The sequence below is a fragment of the Anolis carolinensis genome, chromosome 1 (genome assembly GCF_035594765.1).
Source record: "Anolis carolinensis isolate JA03-04 chromosome 1, rAnoCar3.1.pri, whole genome shotgun sequence".
NCBI lineage: Eukaryota > Metazoa > Chordata > Lepidosauria > Squamata > Dactyloidae > Anolis > Anolis carolinensis.
The window spans coordinates 21,609,280-21,622,510 of NC_085841.1; the positions used below are offsets into that span (position 1 = coordinate 21,609,280).

The 13,231-nt window shown below is 44.0% G+C and overlaps 1 protein-coding gene across 1 annotated transcript in view; it reads right to left on the bottom strand.

The window, feature by feature from the left end:
* Positions 1-9,496, bottom strand: part of LOC100562275 (transmembrane protein 121) — a 28,341-nt gene extending 18,845 nt beyond the window's left edge. Inside the window, exon 1 of the mRNA XM_003217528.4 lies at positions 8,670-9,496. The gene's annotated coding sequence lies outside the window, so the exon portion shown is untranslated. The remainder of the gene's footprint in view (positions 1-8,669) is intronic.
* Positions 9,497-13,231: the final 3,735 nt, after the last annotated feature.

Sequence of the window (13,231 nt, forward strand, 5' to 3'; positions counted from 1 at the left end):
CCAAATAGCACTGGTGCCTCACCAAACGATCACCCCCATGATTCCAGCATTGAACAATGGCAGTGGAGTCAAGCTGAATTAATTCAACAGTGTAGATCAGTGGTTCTTAACCCATGGGCTGCAGCCCAGGAGAGGGCCAGGAGACCTAAAATTTTAAAAAAGGGAGACGGGGAAAGAAATAGAGAAATTGCAACTGCGCATGCACTGAAGATGAACATGCCACCATTGGAGGAGAGAGAAGAGAGTCCCCCAAAGTTATTAGGTAAAGGTAAAGATTTCCCCTGATGTTAAGTTCAGTCGTGTCCGACTCTGAGGGTTGGTGCTCATCTCCATTTCTAAGCCAAAGAGCCAGCATTGTCCGTAGACACCTCCAAGGTCATGTGGCCAACATGACTGCATGGACCGCCATTAACTTCCTGCCGGAGCGGTACCTATTGATCTACTCACATTTCGAACTGCTAGGTTGGCAGAAGCTGGAGCTAACAGTGGGAGCTCACCCCGCTTCCTGGATTTGAATCTGGGACCTTTTGGTCTGCAAGTTCAGCAGCTCAGTGCTTTAACACACTGAGCTACCGGAGGCTCCAAAAAGTTATTATTATTATCATTATTATTATTATTATTATTATTTTATGACACAGCAAACAAGATAGATATGCTGGATTTCGTTTCACAAAACCACAAGTCGAACACTTCCCAAGTGTCTAGGACTGTGTGATGTATTTTCGGATGATGCGTGCAGATCCCAGTAGGGTGGCCTTTTGCAGTTGGCAGATTGTGCTTTTGTCAATGTCTATTGTTTCCAAATGCCGGCTGAGATCTTTTGGCACGGCACCCAGTGTGCCCATCACCACCGGGACCACCTGCACTGGTTTCTGCCAGAGTCTTTGAAGTTCAGTCTTGAGGTCCTGATAGCAGCTGAGTTTTTCCTGTTGTTTTTCATCAATGCGACTGTCACCTGGGATGGCAACTTCAATGATCCAAACCTTGTTCTTTTCCACAACTGTGATGTCTGGTGTGTTGTGCCACATCAAGGTGGCACCTGCGGGAGGGGGGGGGAATTATTATTATTATTATTATTATTATTATTATTATTATCTCCCATTGCCAAACACAAGAGTTGTAATGGGAAAGCAGCCCTTTGTAAGACCCTGTTCAGTCCCCCAAAGTAACTATTATTATTAATATTAATATTAATAGCTCCCATTGTCAAACACAAGGGTTGTAGCAGCCTTTTGTAAGACCCGGTTTAGTCCTCCATAGTTGTTGTTGTTGTCGTTATTATTATTATTATCTCCCATTGCCACACATCAGTTATAATGGGAAAGCAGCCCTTTGTAAGACCCTGTTTGGTCCCCCAAAGTTGTTGTTGTTGTTATAATTATTATTATTATTAAAGCCATTAGGGCCATTAGTTTCTTGGTCTCGTGCTCTGTTTTTTGTATTTTTTTCAACCTCAGCCCTCTTGCCTTCTTTTCTTTTTTAACACGAGCGTTAACAAAATCCACGGATAATAACACAGCTCAACCAAAAAAAAATTTTTTTCTTGCTATCTTCGTTTTTAGGCCTGTTCCTGGTTTTTGGGCAGGTTTTCAGAAAATTGCATTGGATAGACCACATCAGCTCTAGATTATTAAATATGGTTTTCTGTGGGCGAGTGTATGGCGACTACTGAATGTTCTGTATCCAATGCAATTTTCTGAATCAGCACACCAAATAACCAAACTGAATCTAAAGTTGACTAAAAACGGATTCATAACCCTTTTGGTACTAATGTTGGAGAGTGGTCCCTGGTCAAAAAAAGGTTGGGAACCATTGGTGCAAATGCACCTTAAATGAGACTGCCATTCAAGAACTGAAGTGTTGCCAGTAAATTTTCCACTGCTGACACCAAGGACTCCTGAGAACCACAGAAGTTTTTCATACTTTCCACAACATTGTAATTCAGCTACTTCTGGCAGCTAAAGTGGCATCAAACTGCTTTAATTCTACAGTATGGATCAGGCATGGGCAAACTTTGGCCCTGCAGATGTTTTGGACTTCAACTCCCAGAATTCCTAACAGCCTCAGGCCCCTTCCTTTTCCCCCTCAGCCGCTTAAGCGGCTGAGGGGGAAAAGGAAAGGGCCTGAGGCTGTTAGGAATTCTGGGAGTTGAAGTCCAAAACATCTGCAGGGCCAAAGTTTGCCCATGCCTGGTATGGATGCACTCTAGGACAGATGTTGGGATTTCTCAAAACCTAGGCATAATTGAGCAGATGCTGTGTGTTTCATCAGTCGGGAGTGCTTTGCTTGTCTCTTCCAGCATGACAGATTGGGTTTTGCCTGGAATACACTTTCCAAATTCATCATTCTATGATTCTATATTAAAATTAACGTTTATGAGCGGAGGAGAGCAAACCTATACGAAAATAAACTCACCATAAAAATGTATTATTAATATATTCTGCAGGCTTAAATGCTAATGGTAGTTACAAAGCTCCCACTCTGCCTAATACATGTGGAGTCACAACCCAAGCAGCATAAACAATTATTTTTAAAATAGGAAATAACTTCTTAGGGCTTTAGGGGAAAGCTACATTACAAGCCCATTGAACTTAGACCCAACAGAAGCCTATTGTCAAAGTCTAGATTTTGGAATAATAGCTTATGCAAAAAAAGACTAGGCAATAATAATCTGATTAGAGAAATCAGTTTTGGAGTCCGTGGACGAGCTGTGTGGCTGTCAGATGGAACAGAGAAGGTTGATCAAAGAGAAGGGACATAATGTATTTGGAATGCCTTGAACTTCATTTCGGGACTCTTTAATTCATAATCTCTGGTCTGAAAGTTAAGCATGCAGTATGGAAATGCATATTGAAGGGACCCACCATTTTGAGGAAGACAATCTAAACTACACATATTTTAAATATAGTGCACTGCTTCCACATCTCGGTTACAGGTGCATTTTTCATTCCTTGTTAGGAAAAGAAATGTGTGGGCTGCACCCTTGCATTGCAAAAGATGTATTGCTTCGTCGTGAGTGGAAATGTGGAAAATCAGCTCACAAATACTTCTCCTAAATTGTTATCGCACGTCACTTGTCACCGGTGGATCTGAAATTACTGCTTTGTTACAAAGCTGACTGCTTTGAAATTGCATCTGACAGTAAATCAAGTGGCCGGCTCAAGATTATTTAAGAGATATCGGAGTGACTGGAAAACATTATGGATGGAAAAAATGTCGGAAGAGTCAACTGCTATCTTCAACATATCTTCATGTGTATGTTTGCATTTCTTTACATTTTATTTTATTACATCTGCATTCCACTTTTGGTCCTCCGAGGCACAGCTGCTCCTTTTTCAAAAAGTTAATCTATTTGAATGTGCAGTTTTGCTCAGGGCAAGTAAGAAGCAAGTACTCTTATTAGCACAGTTATTTGTGTTAATGAGCAGATCAGCAAAGTAGATCTAAACTGCTACATAAAAATAATGCAGAAGCTGACCTAGGAAGAGTCAACTGCTGTCTTTTACATATCTTTTGTGTTTGTGTGTTTATTTTATTTGATCTGCATCCCATTTTTGGTCCTCCAAGGCACACCTGCCCTCCACTAGACCTCTTTAAGAGTTAATCCATTTAAGTGCGAAGTTTGCTCAGGGCAAGTAAGAAGCAAACACTGTTATTAGCAAAGTTATTTGTGTTAATGAGCACATCAGCAAAGCAGATCTAAACTGCTACATAAAAATAATGCAAGAGCCAGCACAGACATTATATTCACAATGGGGAATCGGAATGCTAATGGCAAATCCCCTGCCTTCCCTGTCCAGGTCAGGAATTGAAACATGACTGGGAATCTGTGGCCATCCAGACTCTAAACTTATTGTCCCCATGTAGTGAGGTCAATAACAAGTGTGGAAAGCATTGTTGTCACATAACGTGCAACATGCAAAGAGCCACAAGTTCTCCAGACCTGCTCTGTAGTGATCTGAACAGCAGTCAATGGACCAAGTCATGGAATGAGTTCCAAATAACACAACGTTCTGGTGCAACAGCAGATATAGTATTATATACAGTAGAGTCTCACTTATCCAAGCTAAACGGGCTGGCAGAAGCTTGGATAAGCGAATATCTTGGATAATAAGGAGGGATTAAGGAAAAGCCTAATCATAAATTAGGTTATGATTTTACAAATTAAGCACCAAAACATCCTGTTATACAACAAATTGGACAGAAAAAGTAGTTCAATACGCAGTAATGTTATGTTGTAATTACTGTATTTACGAATTTAGCACCAAAATATCACGATATATTGAACACATTGACTACAAAAATGGCTTGGATAAGCGAGGCTTGGATAAGCGAGACTCTACTGTACCAGGTTTTTGGGGAAAAGAGGTGCTGTTGAGGTACTACACACAGAAGATGCATCTACAGTGTAGAATTAACGCAGTTTGATACCACTGTAGCTGCCATGGCTCAATGCTATGGAATCATGGGAGTTGTAGTTTTACAAAATCTTTGCTCTTCCCTGGCCAATAATGCCGGTGTCCCATCAAAACAAAACTCTCACAGTTCCATTACATTCAGCCATGGCCATTCAAGTGGTGTCAAATTGCATTTATTTTACAGTGTAGCTCAGGCATGGGCAAATTTGTGGCCTCCAGGTGTTTTGGACTGCAATTCCCACCATTCCTAACAGCCTCAGGCCCCTTCCTTTAAGCGGCTGAGGGGGAAAAGGAAGGGGCCTGAGGGTGTTAGGAATGGTGGGAATTGCAGTCCAAAACACCTGGAGGCCACAAATTTGCCCATGCCTGGTGTAGGTACATCCAGTGTCAACAAACCTATATTTCTTCTTGCAAATCTCCCATTTGAAATATGCCATCATTGAGACATCATGGCTTCTTTTCATGTAGGGAATAAGGAGGCATCAGGTCATTGTGACTCAATAAACATTGCCTTTGGATAGACTGATCCCCAGATCCTTTTTGACAGGATGGTTGAGAGCACCTAAGGAGCCCACATCCCCATCAACAAAGTTACCATAGCTTTGCCCAAACTGGCGTCTACTCCAACGTAGCACTACAACTCCGATCATCTCCAGCCAACATCCTGACTTGGGGATGACAGGAGTTGCAATCTAACACATACAGGAGGGGAGTGCTACCGTGTTTCCCCGAAAATAAGACAGTGTCTTATATTAATTTTTGCTCCCAAAGATGCTCTAGGTCTTATTTTCAGGGGATGTCTTATTTTTCCATGAAGAAGAATTCACATTTATTAGTGAACAAAAAATGAACATTTTATATATACTATACAGTAGTTGTCATCACAAACCAGCATAACCAGACAAACTGTGAATCCTATCAAGAATTTCTTTTTACTACCATTATTTTCATGTACAACACTCTATGGTATGTACATTTACCGATCCTGCATGCTCTGGTGTTCTGTTCGGCGGGCATGCTTTCAAACACAAACTTTGCTAGGTCTTACTTTCGGGGGAGGCCTTATATTTAGCAATTCAGCAAAACCTCTACTAGGTCTTATTTTCTGGGGATGTCTTATTTTAGGGGAAACAGGGTAAGTTTGGAAAGGTTGATCTGTGTCAAGACAGGGGATCCACCTGCCATCCCATCTGCCCACTTCAGCATTGCAAATGAGACTTATTTGTACATGGCGAAGCTTTGACAATGGCACTGATGGAAAATGACCCACTCGAAACGTTATTGCCGAGCTCGCTTGCCACATGGCGGTGGCATCGTACACGAAGCATGTTCCCTTTCCCGTTCTCTCCTCCGTTCTCTGTGCTTGCTGCCTTGTACATTGCTCTAGTTAACTCTGCCAGAGGCATTTAATCGAATCAGCACAAAGAGTCTGTTCAGAGACTACAATGCAGACATCCTGCAAGCTGGCCAGGAAGTTTCCCCATCCTTCCACTCGTCCCCGCCACATCCTCCTCTCGCTAGCCGGCAGCACGTGCCCACCTGTTCCCCACACACCAGGGCTCCTTCATTCATACAATTCTCTGAGCCCGGGTTGGACCGAGCCACCAATTGTATGGCTGCCAATCTCTGCTGAACCTGGGTCAGCTTTTGGCATTCAACCATAATTGCAGGGTTTTCAATCGTGGTGGAAGAGGGCAAAAGACAAAAGGCAACCAAGGCTCAGCTTAGCACACGGTTTTGCAGGCAGGGAATGGGGAATCCTTTGCCCAGACTCAATGCACTGCAGCAGAGAAGGCACAGAGAACGGGAAGAATCTGCCACTAGGTCAGTCAGGCAAATGTGAGAGAAGGCATCTGGAGCCCAAAGCATGCAGCACAGAGTGAAAAGCTGGAGGAAGCAATTTGTGTGGATGTAGAAGCAGTGTGTGTAGATAGCTGTTCATTTACACAACTCCCTCAAATATACTGGACTACTAATACTACTAATCCTATTGTCCAGAAGACACACTGGATGGTGTGATGGGGCTTGCAGTACGAACATTATCTATGTTGGGGAAGGCATCTGTATGAAAAAACTCTCTCTGTACATAAAGCACATGAGATAGAGAAAGAGAGAGAGAGGAGGCAAGATTTCATGGTTTGCATTGATAACATTATTCCCAAGCTATGTGTCAAATAGGGGTTTTACAGCTGCTACTCTTAAATAATTTCCTTCTAAAAGGTAGGTGAGGAAAAGCAATCTGGACTACCGGCCACTCCTGGTCCAGCAAGGGAGTGCCTCGTTTTTTGGCTATCTCTGAATTGAATCCTTTGCTCCCCTTCTGCAGCCCCCAAACCACTTGCCCACTCCCAATCCTTTCCACCGAATAAAAACATAGACATGCTCACTCCCTTTCAAAGTGGATCCTAAACACTGCAGGGGATATACCACCTTTGGGAGGTAACCACTAACCACATTCACATGCAAAGTGACAATCCCAGATGGATTTGGTGGAATCTCACATATACCTTTCCCTTTACTTTTTGGATATACATGAGGATAATTGGATTGCTGTGAGTTTTCCAGGGGGTATGGCCATGCTCCAGAAGCATTCTTTCCTGACATTTTGCCCACATCTATGGCAGGCATCCTCAGAGGTTTTTGAGTTCTGTTGGAAACTAGGCAAGTGGGGTTTATATATCTGTGTAAGTTCCAGGGTGGGAGAAAGAACTCTGTCTGTTGGAGGCAGGTGTGAATGTTTCAATTAATCACCTAGATCAGCGTTGAAAACCCTTGCAGTTTCAAAGCCTGGCTGATTCCTGCCTGGGGGGGATCCTTTGTTGGGAGGTGTTAGCTGGCCCTGATTGTTTAATGTTTGGACAAGTCTACATAGAGACCATCAAACACAGTGTTGCTCAGACACAAATGAAGGAACATGAAAGGTACTGTAGACTAAATCAACCAGAGAAGTCAGCCATAGCAGAGCACTTGATGAACCAACCTGGACATAGTATATTATTTGAGAACACAGAAATGCTGGACCACTCTGACAACCACCATGTCAGACTACACAGAGAAGCCATTGAAATCCACAAGCATGTGGACAATTTCAACAGAAAGGAGGAAACCATGAAAATGAACAAATTCTGGCTACCAGTATTTTAAAAACTCTAAAATCAGGTCAGTAAATGAAGAACAACACTCAAAAACAGGGGAACTCCAGACATGAAACAATCAGGGCCAGCTAACACCTTCCAACAAAGGATTCTCCCAGGCTGGAAGTAGCCAGGCTTTGAAACTGCAAGGCTATTCAGGTCATTAATTGAAACAGTCACACTTGCCTCAAATAGACAAGAGCTCTTTCTCCCAGCCTGGACTTTCCACAGATATATAAACCTCACTTGCCTAGTTTCCAACAGACCTCACAGATGTGGGCAAAACCTCAGGAGAGAAAGCTTCTGGAACATGGCCATACAGCCCGAAAGACTTATAACAACCCAGTGCTTCCGGCCATGAAAGCCTTCGACAATACATTAGACCTCAACAACCTTTGAGGATGCCTGCCATAGATGTGGGCGAAACGTCAGGAGAGAACGCTTCTGGAACATGGCCAGACAAGCCCAGAAAACTCACAGCAAGCCAGTGATTCCGGCCATGAAAGCCTTCGACAACACATAAGAGTAATTGACAACCACGTTTTAGTGGCTGTCCACATTGGCTTCAAGTTTTCAAAGAGTCACCAAATCGGAATGCTCTCTGCTTCGTGATGGAGTGCCTCCTTGGTACCATTGGATTTGGGATGAATGGATTTTAATCATATGTTTTATATTTTTATATTGTTTTAATTGGATTTTCATTGCTGTTTTAATTATGTGTAGGCATCGAATTGTTGCCCATTTTGTACGCCGCCCTGAGTCCCTTCGGGTGAGAAGGGCGGGATATAAATGTTGGAAATAAATAAATAAATAAATAAATTTCCCTACTTTCCTGGGAAGCTCTCCATCCCCACAAGAAGCCCATCCCCGCAGTCTTGGGATATCTATCTATCTATCTATCTATCTATCTATCTATCTATCTATCTATCTATCTATCTATCTATCTATCTATCTATCTATCTATCTATCTATCTATCTATCTGCCTTGCCCTAAGTGCCTTAGCAAACCTTTTGGGTGCTCTCCAAAGAAACCCCAGTGCTTTCCCCCTTCTTCTTCTTCTTCTTCCCCTTTGATGAAAATAGAACAAGAGGGGAGGGCGGGATTCAGGGATATTACCTAGTGCTGGTCCTGGAAGCCTTGGGACTTTTCTGGAGCGGCTGGAGCAGCAGAAGAGGGAGGAAGAGTCGGTGCAAAAAGGATGAGAAGGCGCTGGAGGCGATCCAGTGGAGAGAGAGAGGGAGAGGGAGAGAAAGGGATCCTCTAACCCCGGGAGGAGGCAGCCTTCCGGAGCCAACCCTGCGCGTGGATCCCGGGGAAGCTTCGCGTGGATCCCGGTTCGGGGAAAGCGAGCCCAGCCGCCTTTCTCATCCTTGCTAGGAGCGCCCGAACTGGAGAGGCACCATGGCTGGGTCTGCGTCCGCCTCTCTTCCCACCTTGGCGGCTTTTCAGTGCTCCTTCCTCTCCTTCCTCTCCCAGCCGATCCTTGGCACTCTCTCTGCGCCTCTGCTCGGCTTCCTTCGCCCGAGCTCTTCCTCCCTCCTCCTCTTCCTCCTCCTCCTCCTCCTCTTCCTCTCGCTATTGGCAAAGCCCCGGAGCAGCATCAGTCGCCCCTTTGGCTCCTTTCCCCCATCTTCGGAAGGTCGGCACAACTGCGCCCCATCCTTGTTGCCTTGCGGGCTGCTGTTCCAGTTATTCCGATTCCTCTTGCGGGCTTCGCCTCCAAGCCCGCTCTTTTGGGGTCTTTCCTGACCCCCGTTTCCCGAGGAATGAGCCCAGGAGGGAGGCAGAGAGTCCTGCGCCGCGGCGGGCTTGGCTCCTGCAGCCTGGCAAAGGACTGCCTGCTTTGGGAAGCTTGGCTGGGCTCTGGGAATCCAAGTGGGTTCCTCCTCAGGTTGGAGGGAGGGAGGCACTGCGCTAATCGAGGGTCTGCCACTGCCCACTGTGGGCTGAACGGAGACACTTTAGACACTACACTGCTTCAAAGCTTGGCAGAGAAGGGGAAGGACCTTGCAAAGCCACAACACTGAGCCAAAGCAGTTCAAGTGGTGTCAAACTGCATGGTGTAGATCAAGCCTGGGCCAACTTGGGCCCTCCCTCCAGGTGCTTTGTATTAGGAATATATCCATAACCTGTTAGGATTATGATACCAATTAGAATATATGGAGCCTCGGTGGCAAAGTGCATTAAAGGTCCCAGGTTCAAGCCCCGGAGCGGCATGAGCAGCCGCTGTTAGCTCCATCTCCTACCAACCTAGCAGTTCGAAAACATGCCAATGTGAGTAGATCAATAGGTACTGCTCCGGCAGGAAGGTAAAGGCGCTCCATGCAGTCATAGAATCATAGAATAGTAGAGTTGGAAGAGACCTCATGGGCCATCTAGTCCAACCCCCCACTAAGAAGCACGAAATCGCATTCAAAGCACCCCCGACAGATGGCCATCCAGCCTTTGCTTAAAAGCCTCCAAAGAAGGAGCCTTCACCACAGCCTGGGGGAGAGAGTTCCACTGTCGAACAGCTCTCACACTCAGGAAGTTCTTCCTGATGTTTAGGTGGAATCTCCTTTCCTGTAGTTTTAAGCCATTGTTCCGTGTCCTAGACTGCAGGGCAGCAGAAAATAAGCTTGCTCCCTCCTCCCTATGACTTCCCTTCATGTATTTGTACATGGCTATCATGTCTCCTCTCAGCCTTCTCTTCTGCAGGCTAAACATGCCCAGCTCTTTAAGCCGCTCCTCATAGGGCTTGTTCTCCAGACCCTTAATCATTTTAGTCGCCCTCCTCTGGACGCTTTCCAGCTTGTCAACATCTCCCTTCAACTGCGGTGCCCAAAATTGGACACAGTATTCCAGGTGTGGTCTGACCAAGGCAGAATAGAGGGGTAGCATGACTTCCCTGGAACATGCCGGCCACATGACCTTGGAGGTGACTACAGACAACACCGGCTCTTCGGCTTAGAAATGGAGATGAGCACCAACCCCCAGAGTCAGACATGATTAGACTTAACGTCAGGGAAAACCTTTACCTTATGGTTAGATATTGGTGCAGAGTAACAAAAATACAGGAGTCTAGGAGTTTATGTGAGCAGAGGTGAGAAAAAAGCAAAATAGCCAGCCTCCCTTTCCTTTTAAAAGAGTCATGCGCATAAAATAAACATCAGAGACATCAAAAGTAAAATAGTATAGAATCATAGAATAGTAGAGTTGGAAGAAATCTCATGGGCCATCCAGTCCAACCCCCTGCCAAGAAGCAGGAAATCGCATAGTAAAAATATGTTTACTCACAATTTATTTATTTATTTATTTACAGCATTTATATTCCGCCCTTCTCACCCCGAAGGGGACTCAGGGCGGATCACATTACACATATAGGCAAACATTCAATGCTTTTTAACATAGAACAAAGACAAGACAAACATAGGCTCCGAGCGGGCCTCAAACTCATGACCTCCTGGTCAGAGTGATTCATTGCAGCTGCTCTCCAGCCTGCGCCACAGCCCGTATGATGATGGTCATATAGGTAAAAACATCTTAGTTCCAAAAGCATACAGTTCAGGATACTACATATCTCTTAACAAGAAGTAGCATCAGGCAGCATAGCTGGATGAAGAGCCAAAAAGAGTAAGAGCAAGAAGAGCCAGGAAGAGGTGAAGAGAGAGAACAAAAGAAAGTCTCTTCTTTTATGCCCCAAATTGTAAAGGCATATGTAACTTCCTGTATGTCTCCAGGAAGTATACTCCCATTTCCCACATCACATGCAAAACCCCTAAAATGGTGCTATCAACTCTGGAATGCAGCTTTGCTTCAGGTTACTAAGCAATGAACAAAACTAACTACATAAACCATCCCACATTGAAAATGCATTCATGATTGCTAGATAACCCAACACTTTGGACTGCAAACCCCACCATTCCTAACAGCTTAAGCAGCTGAGGGGGAAAAGGAAGGGGCCTGAGGCTGTTAGGAATGGTGGGAGTTGCAGTCCAAAACACCTGGAGGCCACGAATTTGCCCATGTCTGGTGTAGGTGCGTCCAGAGTCAACAAACCCATCATTCTTCCTTCTCTTTTGACTAATCTCCCATCTGAAATATGCCATCATTAAGACATCATGGCTTCTTTCCATGTAGGAAATAATAATAATAATAATAATAATAATAATAATACTGTGGGACTTTTGAATCCAGACTGACAAAGTTCTGGAAGACAACACACCAGACATCACAGTTGTGGAAAAGAAAAAAGTTTGGATCATTGATGTCACCATCCCAGGTGACAGTCACATTGACGAAAATCAACAGGAAAAACTCGGCCGCTATCAGGACCTCAAGATTGAACTTCAAAGACTCTGGCAGAAACCAGTACAGGTGGTCCCGGTGGTGATGGGCACACTGGGTGCCGTGCCAAAAGATCTCAGCCGGCATTTGGAAACAATAGACATTGACAAAAGCACAATCTGCCAACTGCAAAAGGCCACCCTACTGGGATCTGCGCACATCATCTGAAAATACATCACACAGTCCTAGACACTTGGGAAGTGTTCGACTTGTGATTTTGTGATACGAAATCCAGCATATCTATCTTGTTTGCTGAGTCATACAATAATAATAATAACTATTTTCTATCCCACCTCCATCTCTCTGCAGGGACGCGGGGTGGCTTACACAGGGCCAAGCCCAAAGACAGATAATAAGCATATAAAATACATGTAAACACAACATCTTAACCAAATAAAACAGATTAGAAATAAATAATACTATATAATAACAATAAAACCAATTAAAACATAGGATAATAACACAAAGGACCACCATTTAGGAGAAATAAAATAAAATGGGGGACGGTCAAGGCAAGAGTGCAAATATATGTATTATAGTGCCATTTGGGGCCTTAGAGGGAGAAAGTGCTCAACATTCTCAATTAGAAGGATTGAAAATGTTTAGTATTTTTAAAAAACTCTTAAATCAGGGCAGTAAATAAAGAACAACACTCAAAAACAGGGGAACTCCATACATGAAACAATCAGGGCCAGCTAACACCTTTCAACAAAGGATTCCCCCAGGCAGGAAACAGCCAGGCTTTGAAGCTGCAAGGCTTTTAAATGCCAATCAAGGTGTTTAATTGCAACATTCACTAATGCTTCCAACAGACAAACAGAGTTCGTTTTCCCACCCTGGAATGTCAGATATATAAACCTCACTTGCTTAGTTTCCAACAGACTTCACAATCTTTGAGGATATCTGCAATAGATGTGGGTGCAATGTCAGGAGAGAATGCGTCTGGAACATGGTCATACAGCCCAAAAAACTCCTAGCAACCCATTGTTAAAAGTATTGCATGGAATTACCTTCAGGTTGTATTTATAAGGTGTATGTGAAACATAAATGAACGTAGGATTTACATTTGGGTCCCATCTCTAAGATAGCTCATTGTGTGCAGATATGCAAGCAGAGGTACTGTATTCCAAAATCTGAAATACTTCTAATCCCAAGCAGATAGGGGATACTCAACCTTTAGCAATAGCAAGTACAATTTTACAAGCCACTGCCTCTGCGTGTGTGCACTGGGTTGTAATGTTTCAGTTGCTAGACCACCTTGTATGTTTTCAAGCTTTTAGTACAGCAAAAATCAGAATATATTTGACCTTCAATGCAGGAATCACAAGAGAAGATACTCAGAAGATGCGAGC